A 12,922-nucleotide genomic window follows, 5' to 3' on the forward strand; every position below is an offset into this window, starting at 1 on the left:
TCATAGCAGATTTACTAACAATAGTAAATATGGGAGGCGTAACAAGGAGAAATATGTTTACTTCTCCTCGTTGCTTCCACTTTCTAGGTGTGCTGCATTCCGCAGCGCACGTAGAAAGAGGAAAAAGCTTCTAAGGACTGATGTGGTGCAGGAAGGTATCTGTTCCTGCACACACAGGAAGGTGTCCCTTCCTGCACAAAAACAAACCTGCCTGCAACACTGGCACAGCTGCACCATAGTGTAAGGGGGCCTGAGTTGGTGTTTGGCAGCCACTAGTGTGCCAGTATACAGAAAGCGTAGGAATGAGCCACATCTTAGTAAATATGGCACATTCCTGCCGTGGACACAGCACAGAGAGCTGTCAAATGGTAGTAAATCTGCCCCCTGGTGGGTACCGTCCTCCCGAAAAAAACAACAGACCTACAAAAAATATAATACGCACTGATCAGAACAAATTTTTAATCTAAAAAAAGCTTGACTCAGTGTCCTCCAATCTTGGACAGCTCCACTGGCTGCCAATGCACAAGAATATCATCTTCAAAACCTGTTGCCTTAGAAACAGAGGCCCATATTTATCCTTTGTTTGCGCCGCATTTGCGTCATTTTTTTAACGCAAAAGTGGTGCAAACTTACAAAATATAACTGTATTTTGTAAGTCTGCGCCGCTTTTGCGTCAAAAAATGACACAAATGCAGCACAAAGAAAGGATAAATATGGGCCAAAGTTTACGACGGCCAGGTCCCTACCTTTTAAGTATTACATTTCAAGAAGATTTCCCTGATAGATCACCCCGATCAAGCTCCAGGGATTTTTTTATGTGCCTCCCAGCAGATCAATCAGATGGGGTGAAAGACCCTAAGTGAGCAAGGAGCTTTCCTCTGTAACAAGAAGAAACCCCACTCCCAAGAGCCGAACAGCCCTGGCTATTTAACGAGCCCTAACATCTTCCCCTCATATCCACTTTGTAACAGTGTCATAAGATGCCTGAGCGAGGAGACTCCTCTGGAATTAAACTCCCTGTTAAAAAACATCCTTTTAAATAATTAAGTGTTCAATAACCCCTCGCAGCCCATGTGAATCATTCCATTCCATCTACCAGACCCACAGGCATCACTTATCACCTGATTGCCCCCCTTGGTGCTCTTATCTTGGCTGTGGGTAACTTTACTACCATAGGCTCTCACCTGCCTTTCTGACCTCACCTGTGCCTCCCCTGGGATCCACTTCTCGCCTCTCCTTCTGGGCTTGGGGCGTGGGTAGCACAACCCAATCTAAGGAGCCTGAACCTTCTCCTGCTCGTCAGCCATACTTCTGACTATTGTCTGGGCTCTGCCTGTGGCCCTGTTCCAGCATCATGCACCCCCCTAACCACCCCGGCTCATGACCCACTCTGACCCTCTCACCTTGCAGTTGCCCTTGGAGGAAACCACAGTCTCCATGGTAACATGGGCACTCCAGGACCTGCACTTTCTGCATTCTGCATCTGTGTCTGCCACAGGTGGTGACCACGAGTGCTTAACAGTTCATCCTCTTCCGCCTGACCACAGCCTTTCCAAGTGGCACCAGAAACCACATCTTCCTCTTTACTGACATCATAAGATAGCAAGCGTTGGCAAAGCCAACAAGTCTGATCTTAGTAGACTAATGCATCTAAATAACATTGTGCACAAATGCATACAGACTATTTGTTCTGTGCCATCGTGTAGCGTGAAATATGGTACCCCAACTATGGGAAATGAAAAACATGGCACAGGCCAAGGAGGAAATGATAAAAGTAATTTGCATAGAGACATCGCACTAATAGCCTATGCACATTTGTGCATGTTTGTGTTCACATACACTAGCACACTAAAGATACACTCATTGCAATAGCCAATGCCTGTTTGCTTTCTCAGTGAGATGCAAAAAGTGAAAAAGGTATACCCAGAGATGGATTTTGTGCTCACTGTGTTGTAAGTCTCAAGCTTTACCTCAGTGATGAGGTCGAAACTTGTAGGTTTGGACTTGTGTTCCTGTTCCGAAGGGATTAGCCTTAGCAGATCAAACTGGACTGTTCCTGTCGTAGTACGACTAAAGCTGATGTCCACATGGTTGGTCCCTGTAGAGCACAGTGAGCAAAGTTATTGATGAACTGGAATGCAGCCCAGTATTACTACCAGAGGCTGAGATGAATTCAAGTATTACATTCATCAGTTTGGCCTGGATTTAGATACTGGCGAACTAGTTACTCCGTGACAACAGTGATGGATATCTCGTAGATCGAAATCTAATTCCCATTATAGCCTATTGGATTTAGATTTCGGAAGATGGGGTATCCGTGCCAACATCTAAATCAGGCCCATTATTATTTTCCTTGGTGATTGAAACTGTGGTGGCTGCCGTTGTACTCACCGTACTGGCAGTTCTAGTTGCAGCTGTTGTCCCTGCTCTGGTGACAGCCATAGTCGCTGCTGTGGTTCCTGCTGTTACAGCAACATTTGATGTTTCTGTTGTACCACTGGCGGCTGCAATTGTGGTCAATGGTTTATCCCTGTTTTGCAGGCAGCTGTTGTTGATGTTGTTGTGAGTACCATGGTGGCACTGTGGTCACTGATGGGTTTCTGCTGTGGTCACTGAAGACGCAGGAGCTCTAGATGCTGCTGTTATGAGAGTTCTTGTTGCTGCTTTGTCCCTGCTATAGCAGGGTTGTGATTGTTGCTGCGGTCCCTGCTGCACTTACAGCTGTAGTTACTGCTGTGGTCCATGCTTTAGTAGAATCTGTTGCCATTGCTGTGGTTGCTGCTAGGTGGCAGCTCTGTTTGATGTTATGGTCCCTGCTGTGCTTGCCGCTGTGGTCTCTGCTCTGGTTTGTACTCTATTGGCACCTATGGTCCCTGCTGTTGTTGTAGATGCTGTGACTGCTATAATCCCTGCAGTGGGAAAAGATGTTGTCTCTGCTGTTTCCCTGTTGTGGTAAGAGGTGTTGTCATTCCTGTGGTTCAGCTGTGGGTTCTGCTGCTGTCCCTGTAGTGGTGGTAAATATGGTTGCTACTGTGGCCCCTGCTGTGGTTAAAGCTGTGATAGAAGCAGTTGTGAATGCTGGCAGGGAGCTGACCCTCACTCTAACCAGACCTAAAACGGTGACTCTCTCTATTGAACAACACATGTTTCACATTGAAGCTGGAGCAGACGCATCCGGAAGCTCTAACATTCAGGTAACCCTAGAAATCATTACTTGGCTGGTTCTCAGTCTCCAAGCCTATATTCGAACACCCATCACAGGACAGACCTCAAATACTTCTCTTCAGGAGAGGTCTTAGCACTGGCAACCAAATGCTCTAATGTCAACAACCAAGATAATATTCACCAACATCTAGTATGTACCAATGCATCTATATTTGGGTGTATATGGTCTATTAAGCATTATTTCTGCAACAGATTCACTCAAAGAGGACACTCGAATGGTGCCATGCCACCCTTAGGTCATCCAGGTTGCTGAGAAATCTTTCATTAATTCATTTACAGAAGCTGAAATCTTAACATAGAGTCACCTCAATGAAGCATACACCTTGATAAGCCCTATTGCAATCATGTACCTTTGTGCTAAACATCTAGCGTTTGATTACGAGTTTGGTGGATGAAAATGGTGGTCCACCAAACTCCCGACAGGGTGGCCGCCGCCTACGAGACAACCTCCCCGCCGGAGCTATTATGGGTTTCCTGCTAGGTCAGTAGGCGGAATCCTACGTTTCCACCTGTTGGCCTAGCGGGTAACAGGTTACAGCATTGTCTCCGGCTTGTACTCAAGCCAGCCCCAATGCTGTTACCTGCAGGGGGCCCCCTGCACCTATTCCCCGCCAGCCTTTTTCATGGCAGTGCTACCACTATGGAACCACTGGTGGAGAACGAGGTCGTAATCCCCAGAGCAGTGCTGCCCTGGCGGATTAGACCTCCGCCACCACCAGACCGCCGGGATCCAAGATCCAGGCAGAGCTGGTGGTTCTCTGGCAGTCCGACTACCAGGGTTGTAATGTGGTTCATAGACCGCCACATTTGTAAGGAGCCCCTAGTGTTAAATGGTTAAGATTACCCCAGTTAGCAAATGTCAGGTGTGCCCTCCTGGAGGTCATAGTTTGTCCAGCTTTCTCTTCATTTATGATTAGTGTTCTGGTCGGCGGCAATTGGTGCATCAAGTGTATGTGCTTTGATATCGGATCTCTGTTCTGAGTTTGTTTACTGTCCCCTAGGATCCTGCTGGGGGAATGTTGCACTTGTTACTGGGATGGTGTCCATCACTGACAGCTGGAGTTTCAATGAGGGGTATATTTGTGAATATTGGACTCCTTACAGCTTTACTCACATCACAAACTTCAGATGCCACATTCAATGCATATGGATGGGTCTCACTTTGCTGGCTCAGTTTTCTTCATCATGATTTTCGCTCCCGCCAAGATCCCATAGCCTCCTACTTCACCTCTTAACATGGAGTATCTGAGGTCCTGCGAAGTTAGAAATGTGGCACTGTTCCTTGATAGGAACAAAATGTATTTAACTCTCCTACAGGAGACACACCTCACACCATCTCTTCACTTCACATTCACTTGTTCCTCCGTATGAATCAATTTTTTGACATACAAACCACCAGAAGTTGGGGTGCGATTCTAATGTGCTGGATGCCAGCCTTTTGCCATTTTTGGACCAATCAGATCAGAAAGGGTCACTGCATTGTTATACAAGGAGTCAAAAGGAACTAAGGAGTCACTATTATTCACAAATATGGTCCCAATTTAGTTTGTCCTTCCTTTTTGATGAGGAAATGGCCTGGTGGTCCTGCATACTCCAAGTGCACTGCTTAAAGGGATACAGTGTGATATGAAGCAGAAGAATTAATGAGAACTCTAATTCTTCTTCAAAATAAAGGTGGCTTTGCAGTTACTGGTTTTGCAGCCTATTTTAGGTAGCACAGAGTCACCACTCTGTGTGTTAGTATCATTTAGGCCCCTCTACACAGTAGCTACTGTTGGACATGGCCGACCTCAGTGCACTAGATGCTGTTCAATACAGTGTCCTGCACCAGCTTGGCTTGGTATGGACAGCAGCAGTAGAAGGGGTAGATCCCTTGGATGCGCTAGATCATCCCTGCATAGAAACCTCAGATCCTACTGCAGTATGGGTCCAAGGACCATTCCCATCTTGCCAGTCTGTGTTTAAGGCGCATGAGAGATCTCTTCTTCGATCTGCAGTTTCATCATCCTTCAAGCAAAAGTGTACTTTCCTTGTTTGATATCTTTCTTTACCTTAGACTTTGCATCTCTCTTGCAAATAACTTCTTATCCTTTCTTGAGGAAAATCAGATGCTGCAGACCTTTGCCTTCTAGGCAGATCCCTGGTATGTTCATGACCTGCTCATTATAATGCTATCCTGGATTCCTAATCTCCTGGGGGCTCTTTATCTAGATGACGATGGAGCAACAACATTGTGGCTCGTTCATCAGACCAAGAATCGTCATTTTGTTGTACGTAAACCAAGGATACATCTGTATACAATAGGCAAAGAATAATTAACTGAAAATGTCTACTTTGGGAATATTATTCTTTTGGACTCTTTGGTCTCAGTGTAGGTTCTGCTTGATGGATGGATGCTAAAGACTAATTCTTGAATTTCACGTGGACCTGCCCAGCAGTTTAGATGTTCGGGTCATCAGTCTTTGTGGAGCTTTCGAAGATGGCTGTGGCACTGGTCGTGGCTAGGTGTTGGGTGGCCATGTGTTGCGGGGGAGAGGGGAGCAATCCTCGATTTTAGATCTAATATACTGTAATTCCCCAACAGGGACATATGCAACTTTCGACTACGTATGTCCTGCCTCAGAGACATTAGGGGACCTCACACCGTTTTTTTTTTAGCAGGTTCAAAAATGCAAAAATAATACAAACAAAAAGAGAAGAAAAATAATCAATAGCATACCTGATTTTACAATCTTCAAAACACACAGAAAGAGCACCTACTTACAGAGAGGATAACTTTGAAAAGACAATCAATAACCATGGAGCACTAAAATGGAGCTTACTTCCCAATTCACGTTAAAAGCCTTGTAATAATATATTATTATGAGGGTGAATAAAGACTTATCCCCCAGGTGCCCTTAAACTTGCGGAATACACCCATGGGTTGAGCATAAACTTCCTCCTGGAAAGCACACATTTCATTTTCGCCTCCCAGGCCGCATAGGATGGTGTTAGAATCGACTTCCAGGCCTGAAGGATTAATGAGTTAGCAATCAGCGAGGCTATAAACAAAATTTGCTTTGCACAAAGTGTTAACTCGGGGTAGCTGGAGATGCCAAACAAAGAGTCTGGGATGAGAGTAACCCGAACCTCCAGACTAATCCACTGGAATATTTTGGCCCAGTAATCTGCAATTTTGGGATATCCAAAACATAAGTTGAGCCAGTCCCCCTGAATGCTGCCACAGCGCGGACAGAGATCTTCCTTAATTCGAACAGGTGTAATAAGGCATCCATTTTGAGTATAATACAATTTTCTTAAAGTTAGCACCCCTTATTGCCTTGTAAAATAGAAAATTATAATTCTTCCATAACTGAAAATCTATCTTACAACCTGTTGTATTTTCGATCGTCTTCAAAAAGTGGGGGATAATTTGAGATGCAGCCTGGGAGATCAGTATCCAATACCAATTGCCTATTCTCTGCTGATTCCAGTAAAAAGTCAGAGAAATTATGGAAGAAGGTAGATCAACAATTTTAACAACTGCTAGCAGAAAGTGTTGAATTTGCAGATAAGAGAATCTAAGAAGATCTGGAATATATGATCCATCCCCTTGATATTGCGCCCAAGTCTTGATTTTGTCGCCTAATGGAAAGTCAGAGAACCTAACAAAGCCCACCTGTTCCCATTTTGTGATGTGAGCCGGGTTCAGCTTTAAGCCCACCATTCCTGCATCACGAAACAGGAACGCTGGGTGAAAGCTGGGGACCTGATATTTCTCTAGAAATTGCAACACCCTGGCGCAGATTATAGCTGGAACTTTATACCTCGTGCGTGTGGGCTGTCGTGGAATCTTGAGCTTGAGAAAAGGAGAAAGCTGTAAGCTATTCTCTGCTAGCATGCATTTGAGGTAATAATTAAGGTTAGGAGATAAAGCTGCTCTGGTAGCCCAATCCTTTAAAGTAGCCTCGTAGTACTTCCTACGAGGAGGTAGGGCTAGCCCACAATCCTTAATGCTAAGAATAGAGTTTTGAGCTGAGCTTGAGGTTTTTTGTTAACCCATTTAAACTGGCGGAGCATCGTATCTAGATCTTTGAAGAATTTTTGGGGGATTTTGATGATCACATTAGAAAAAACAAACAAAAAATGAGCGAGAATCATCCTTTTGACCAATGCCACCCGCCCAATGATCGACAATGAACACGCTTGCCATTTCTGCAGGAGGCCTTGAGCTTTCTTAAAGGCGGACAGGGCATTAAGGAAAAAACAAGATCAGAAAAGTTGTGAGATACATATATACCCAAGTACCTAACAGGGTGGAAAAGCTAAAACTGAGCCCGGATATCGGAAGGAAGAGTAGCATCGGTGGCATTGAACAAAAGAGCTTCAGACTTGGAGTGCTTGATCCTATAGCCACCCAGATCCCAAAAAAACATAATTTTCGAAAAGGCCCTATTGATGTTTGAGGGGTCCCCTAAAAGTTAAAGAATCATGTAGTTGGCAAACAATTTCAATTTGGGTGCTTGGGAAAAGGGAGGATATGTAGAATTGTCTTGATGAAGAGCCGCTGCTAAAGGTTCAATCAATCAATATTTGTAAAGCGCGCCTACTCACCCGTGAGGGTCTCAAGGCACTCTTGTGAGGGTCTCAAGGCGCTGGTTCAATAAAGAGTGCAAAAAGCACTGGATTAAGAGGGCGCCTTGACGAGTACCTCTACAGACTTGCAGAGTCCCTGCTATGCATGTATTAGCTAAGATTTTAGCTTGGGCCTTGGAATAGAGATTACGGAGTACCTGAAAAAACTGCCTAGGAAACTTGAACCTACCTAGGATCAAAAACAACACCTCCCATTGAACTAAATCGAAAGCTTTCTCTGTGTCCAGCATTAAAGTAGATGGCATCAATTAGAAAATTGGTATTAGTCGAGTAAAAACCTACCTGGAAGAAAACCACACTGATCCTCATGAATTAATCTTTGCACCACAGAGGCAGTTCTATGTGCCAGAATCTTTGTTAGAAGTTTATTCTCATAATTGAATAAGCTGATCAGGCGGTAGGAGTCCGGTTTCTCGGGAGGCTTACCTTTTTTTTTTAAACTGACAATAGTGGCCTTTGTAAAGGAGGCTAAGATCTCTGCCCCCTGAAGTATATTGTTTAAAAGAGACTGACCAAATTCTCTGCTATTTGGTCCAGAAGAGCTCTATATACTTCGGCCGAAGGCCATCTTCTCGACAGGCTTTCCCACTGGGTGAGGCCATAACCACCTCTCTCATTTCCGAAGAGAAATAGACGCTAATAAATTTACCTGAGATGCCTCGTCTAACGCTGGTAAGTTAAGTGCACCCAGGTATTGAATTAGCAATTCCACATTAGTTGGATGTGAAGAGGCATATATTTTCGAATAGTGGGATAAAAAAAACCCTCTCAAAATCTTTGAAGTGGTTGACTAGTAAACCATGTTTCTCATCAAAATATGGCACCCATTATGAGTTTGTCTAGCTGCCAAACTCGTCCTGCCATCAGACGGCCTGTGGGGCCTGAACACCGCCCACCCTACTAAGAGTTTGCTGCAGGGCCAGTGGGTGGAAACAGTGTTTCCACCCACCAACCCCTGTGGTGAACAGGGTCTTAACATTGACTCCGGCCTGTAATTCGGGCAGTGGAAAGTACGACAGGGCTTTCCATGAGGGCCCCTACATTGCCCATGCCAAGTGCCTCAGGCACCCCCTTTCCACCATCCTTTGCATGGCGGGGCTACCGCCGTGCAAAGGCTGGCAGAAAGGGGACTCATAATCCCCAGGGCAGTGCTGCAAGCAGCGCTGCCCTGGTGGATTACAACCGCTGAGTGCCAGCAGTCCGACCATGGTGCTTTCGCCACGGTCATAATGTTGCGGCTGGACTACTCCTTTGGCAGAGGTCCGACCGTAATTAGGGCTTTTAATCTAAGAGCAGCCTCTAGATCATGGGTAGTCTGATAGATCCTTAACACTTGGTTGAGTTTCTGTTGAAGCTCTGAGGCTTTCTCCTTGGCTAATTTCACCATGTGGGATTTATAAGATATTGTTTCTCCCCTTCTGTGAGCTTTAAGGGCTCCCCAAATTATAAATAAGGAAGCTGGGGCCATATGTACGAAAGCTTTTTCCCATAGACACAGAATGGGTAAAATCCTTTCGTACATCTGGCCCCTGATCCTTTGCTAAAATTTGAAAAGTTGGTGACCAATGTTTTAAGAATCGCAACCCATCCCTCCTCTGCCAGAAGAAACCTGTCAAAGCTCCACCCGGATGATTTACCCTCTCCCCAGGTAGACTCACACCAACCTGGGGAGCTCAGTGATCAGAAAACAGATTGGCAAGAATAGAGGAGCCACGCCTTACCAAACAAAAGAAGCTAGTATAAAATCAATTCTAGAGGCAGTATTGTGCTTTTTAGAAAAACAGGAAAATTCAATATCCTGGGGATGATCAGCCCTCCATGCATCCATAAGCGTCAAATCAGAAATGACTTTGCCCAGCCAACGAGATACTCTGGGTTTATTCTGAGCCTTATTCTTACATGAGGTGTCCACCTGAGTGTCGGGAATAAAGTTAAAATCCCCTCCAATAAAGAAAAGGCCGGGAAGTGTAATCAGAACATATAAACCCTGAAAGTAGCTAGCTTCATCCTCAATCTGACCATAAAAGCTCACTAGATGTATATGTTAGTGAGAAATAAGTGTGCTAATTGCTAACCGTTGTGCCTGAGGGTCTCTATAAACCTGATATACCACCCTGGGAAATTCATGCATCACTAGAATGGCCACCCCCGTTAGGGGATGAATAAATCGACTGAGCGATAATTTGGGGAGCTTAGACAATTTACCTCGGAGTTTTAAGTGGGTCTCTTGCAGAAGAAATATTTGGGATTGCGATGACCTTAGTCAATTAAGTATCGCACACAGCTTTACCTTATTGTTGGCCCCATTAATATTACATGGAATATCCTGTAAGTTACTTCCTGCCATTACTTAAAAAAGGAAAAGATTTTAGGACTCACATTGCTAACCTCTTCATGAAGTACCCCCCCTTTCCTGTGCTGTATCCTGCTGCTTCAAAATTACCATTCCATAACGAGTGTATCCTCCATACATATATTTCCCACCTGCTATTTTCCCCCACCCTAGAGCATGAGTCCCCCCATCAGAAGGAGAATACCTCCCCCATACAAAAGGGCCTGACCCAACATGACCCCACCACCCTGTGACACTCTCCCCTATGTTTCTACCCCCAAACCCAAAGATAGAGTGCACTGACAACCTGGCCAAAGAGCCTAAACCCTGGGGGGAATAGCCGATGCAGGGCAGAACGAACAAAACACGGAAACAATTATTGCATATTCTTTTACTCTTTTCTTCTTTTTTCTTTTTCCTTTTTTTTTGCGTTGCCTCCTCACAGACTACTACTTTTTTAATGACCCCAAGAATTCCTTTGCCTGCTGGACACCCTGAGAAATATGCACTTGCCCCTTATGAAGCACTTTAAGTTTAGCAAGTTGGACAATGCCGACTGGGGCTCCAAGTTTCTTAAAGTCATCGATAAGTCCAACAAATTCACAACGCTGTCGTGCAGCAGCAACAGACATATCGGAAAAAACACGAAAAGGAAATCATCACAAGAGTTTAAAATTTTAGTTCTTATAGCCTGGGAAAGGATCTGTTCCTTAATCCTGAAATCACCAAAGTTGACAAGTACAGTACATGGATACTTTGAATTCTCAGCACACATTGTGGGGACCCTATGCTCCCACATGATGGAAAGATCAACATTGTCTGTGGCTTTATCAGGAAGGATGCATTTGTAGATAAGATTAGAGATCACCTTGGTCACTGTAGATGATGCTTCTAGCTCTTCAGGAACCCTTGTAAACCTCAGATTGGACCGTTGAGATCTATTTTCAACTTCATCAAGTTTGAACCAAAGCTCCTCGAGCTCCGCCTAGATCTGAGATGTTGGTGACTCATGTCGATTTTGTGCATCTTCCAGATCTGAGACCCTCCGCTCTGCTTGAGAGATCAGCGTGGAGAGATGTATTAAGTTGGCATTTAGCTGACTCAGCTGTTCATTGGTTTTCCTGTGGGCCTCCTTCTGAGAGATTTTCATTGCACGTAGCTCCCCCAGGATCTGGCTGAGCATACTCTCAATAGATGGCAAATCTGGTCCATTCCCAAAGGCTTCTGCAGAGTCTGCAATAGGTAGAAGGAGAATAAAGAGCCCGGGTGTGGGTACCTTCACTAATGGGCATCGGGTCAGGACAAAGTGGCGCAGGCCTCCCAGGATTGGGTCTGTTACTGTGGTGGGAGATACTTGATTATTATATGAGATCGCCTCAGACTGAACCATGGTTGTCTCTTTCTCAGTCTCTTTCTCTTTCACAGCCCCCTTAACATTGCTTGTAGAAAACAAGGGATATGAGGGTTTTTCTTTGAGATGATTCATAGCGGAAGGCAAAGCAAAAAGTGGAGCGATAACCGCACTTGCACTAGAGAGTCTTGCCTGCACGTTACTGTTTAAGATGAAGTTTCTATGATCTGAAATGACTGTAATACTGCTGTTTCCTGGCAGTTCAGTGGGCTAGAGCTGGAAAGAGCCAGAGGAGTACTTGAAATTCATTGGAGGCCATCAGAGTCTCTTGAGAGACTCTTTAAATGGTCTTGCCTGTTGGAGACAAGCTTTTGTCTCCCCGTGGCCAGAGTCAGGATCCTACGTTTGTGGGTTTTGGGGGGTTTGCCAGCTGTGTGCGATTTGGATGATACATCACATGAGATATGCTTCATTCTGATCTCCTAAACACTTATAAAAAATTAGAAGTAGAGAGGGGACGCTAGAGAGGAGCTAGAGCACAGCAAATCACATCTGTACTACCACAGACCACTTCCGCTACAACCCCAGCTCCTCACTCCACCTGTGGAGTTGCCTAATGCTGCTTTAACAGGCTGTTTCTACCTATGACCTCCGGATGCAGCTTAAGGAGTATCAAGGATGGGGAAATGAGTAAGTTGTTTGAAATGCTGAAGAACACTGATTAAACTAATTAAACTGTTGAACAACTGCTTGCAGTTGATTCTTGTATAGCATCAACACTTGAGGGGAAAAATATTGCACTGCAGAATAGAGAGCATGCCTGGAAGACCAGAAGAACAGGCCAGGGGAGTGTAACAGGCAGATTAAATGGATATCAATCATATCCTTTGGCACAATCGCATAGTGACTTTTTCGCATCCTAGATATGAGCCCTGTATTCTGACGTTCAGTGTTATATTATGTACCACAATGGCATAAAAGCACAATACATAGGTTCTGAACAAATCAGCTAATATGAATTTCCAATGCCCACAGTCTGTTAAGAAATTGCCTTTTTAAATGTCTTTCTTCTTTGGCCTCTCCCCCTGTTTGCTTTCATTTTCTCCTTTCCTCGCCTTAATCTTGTTCCCACTTTCTTTTTCCTTTTTTCTCCCCTTTTTTGGCCTTCTGGCCGGCGTAGTCCAGATTTATTAGAATATTCTGGCCCCTCTGACCCCCTTGCCAGCAATAAATTAGAGCACAAAGTATCTGGTCAGATTGAAGCAAACTGAAGCACTAACAAGTAAAAGCATTCCTTATTAAAAACGTGCATTCATGCACAAGTTCATGAAAGACCCAGCAAAACCCAGCAACAGTCACTTTTCACGGATCCTCCAATA

This window comes from Pleurodeles waltl, chromosome 10 (assembly GCF_031143425.1).
Source record: "Pleurodeles waltl isolate 20211129_DDA chromosome 10, aPleWal1.hap1.20221129, whole genome shotgun sequence".
Classification (NCBI taxonomy): Eukaryota; Metazoa; Chordata; class Amphibia; order Caudata; family Salamandridae; genus Pleurodeles; species Pleurodeles waltl.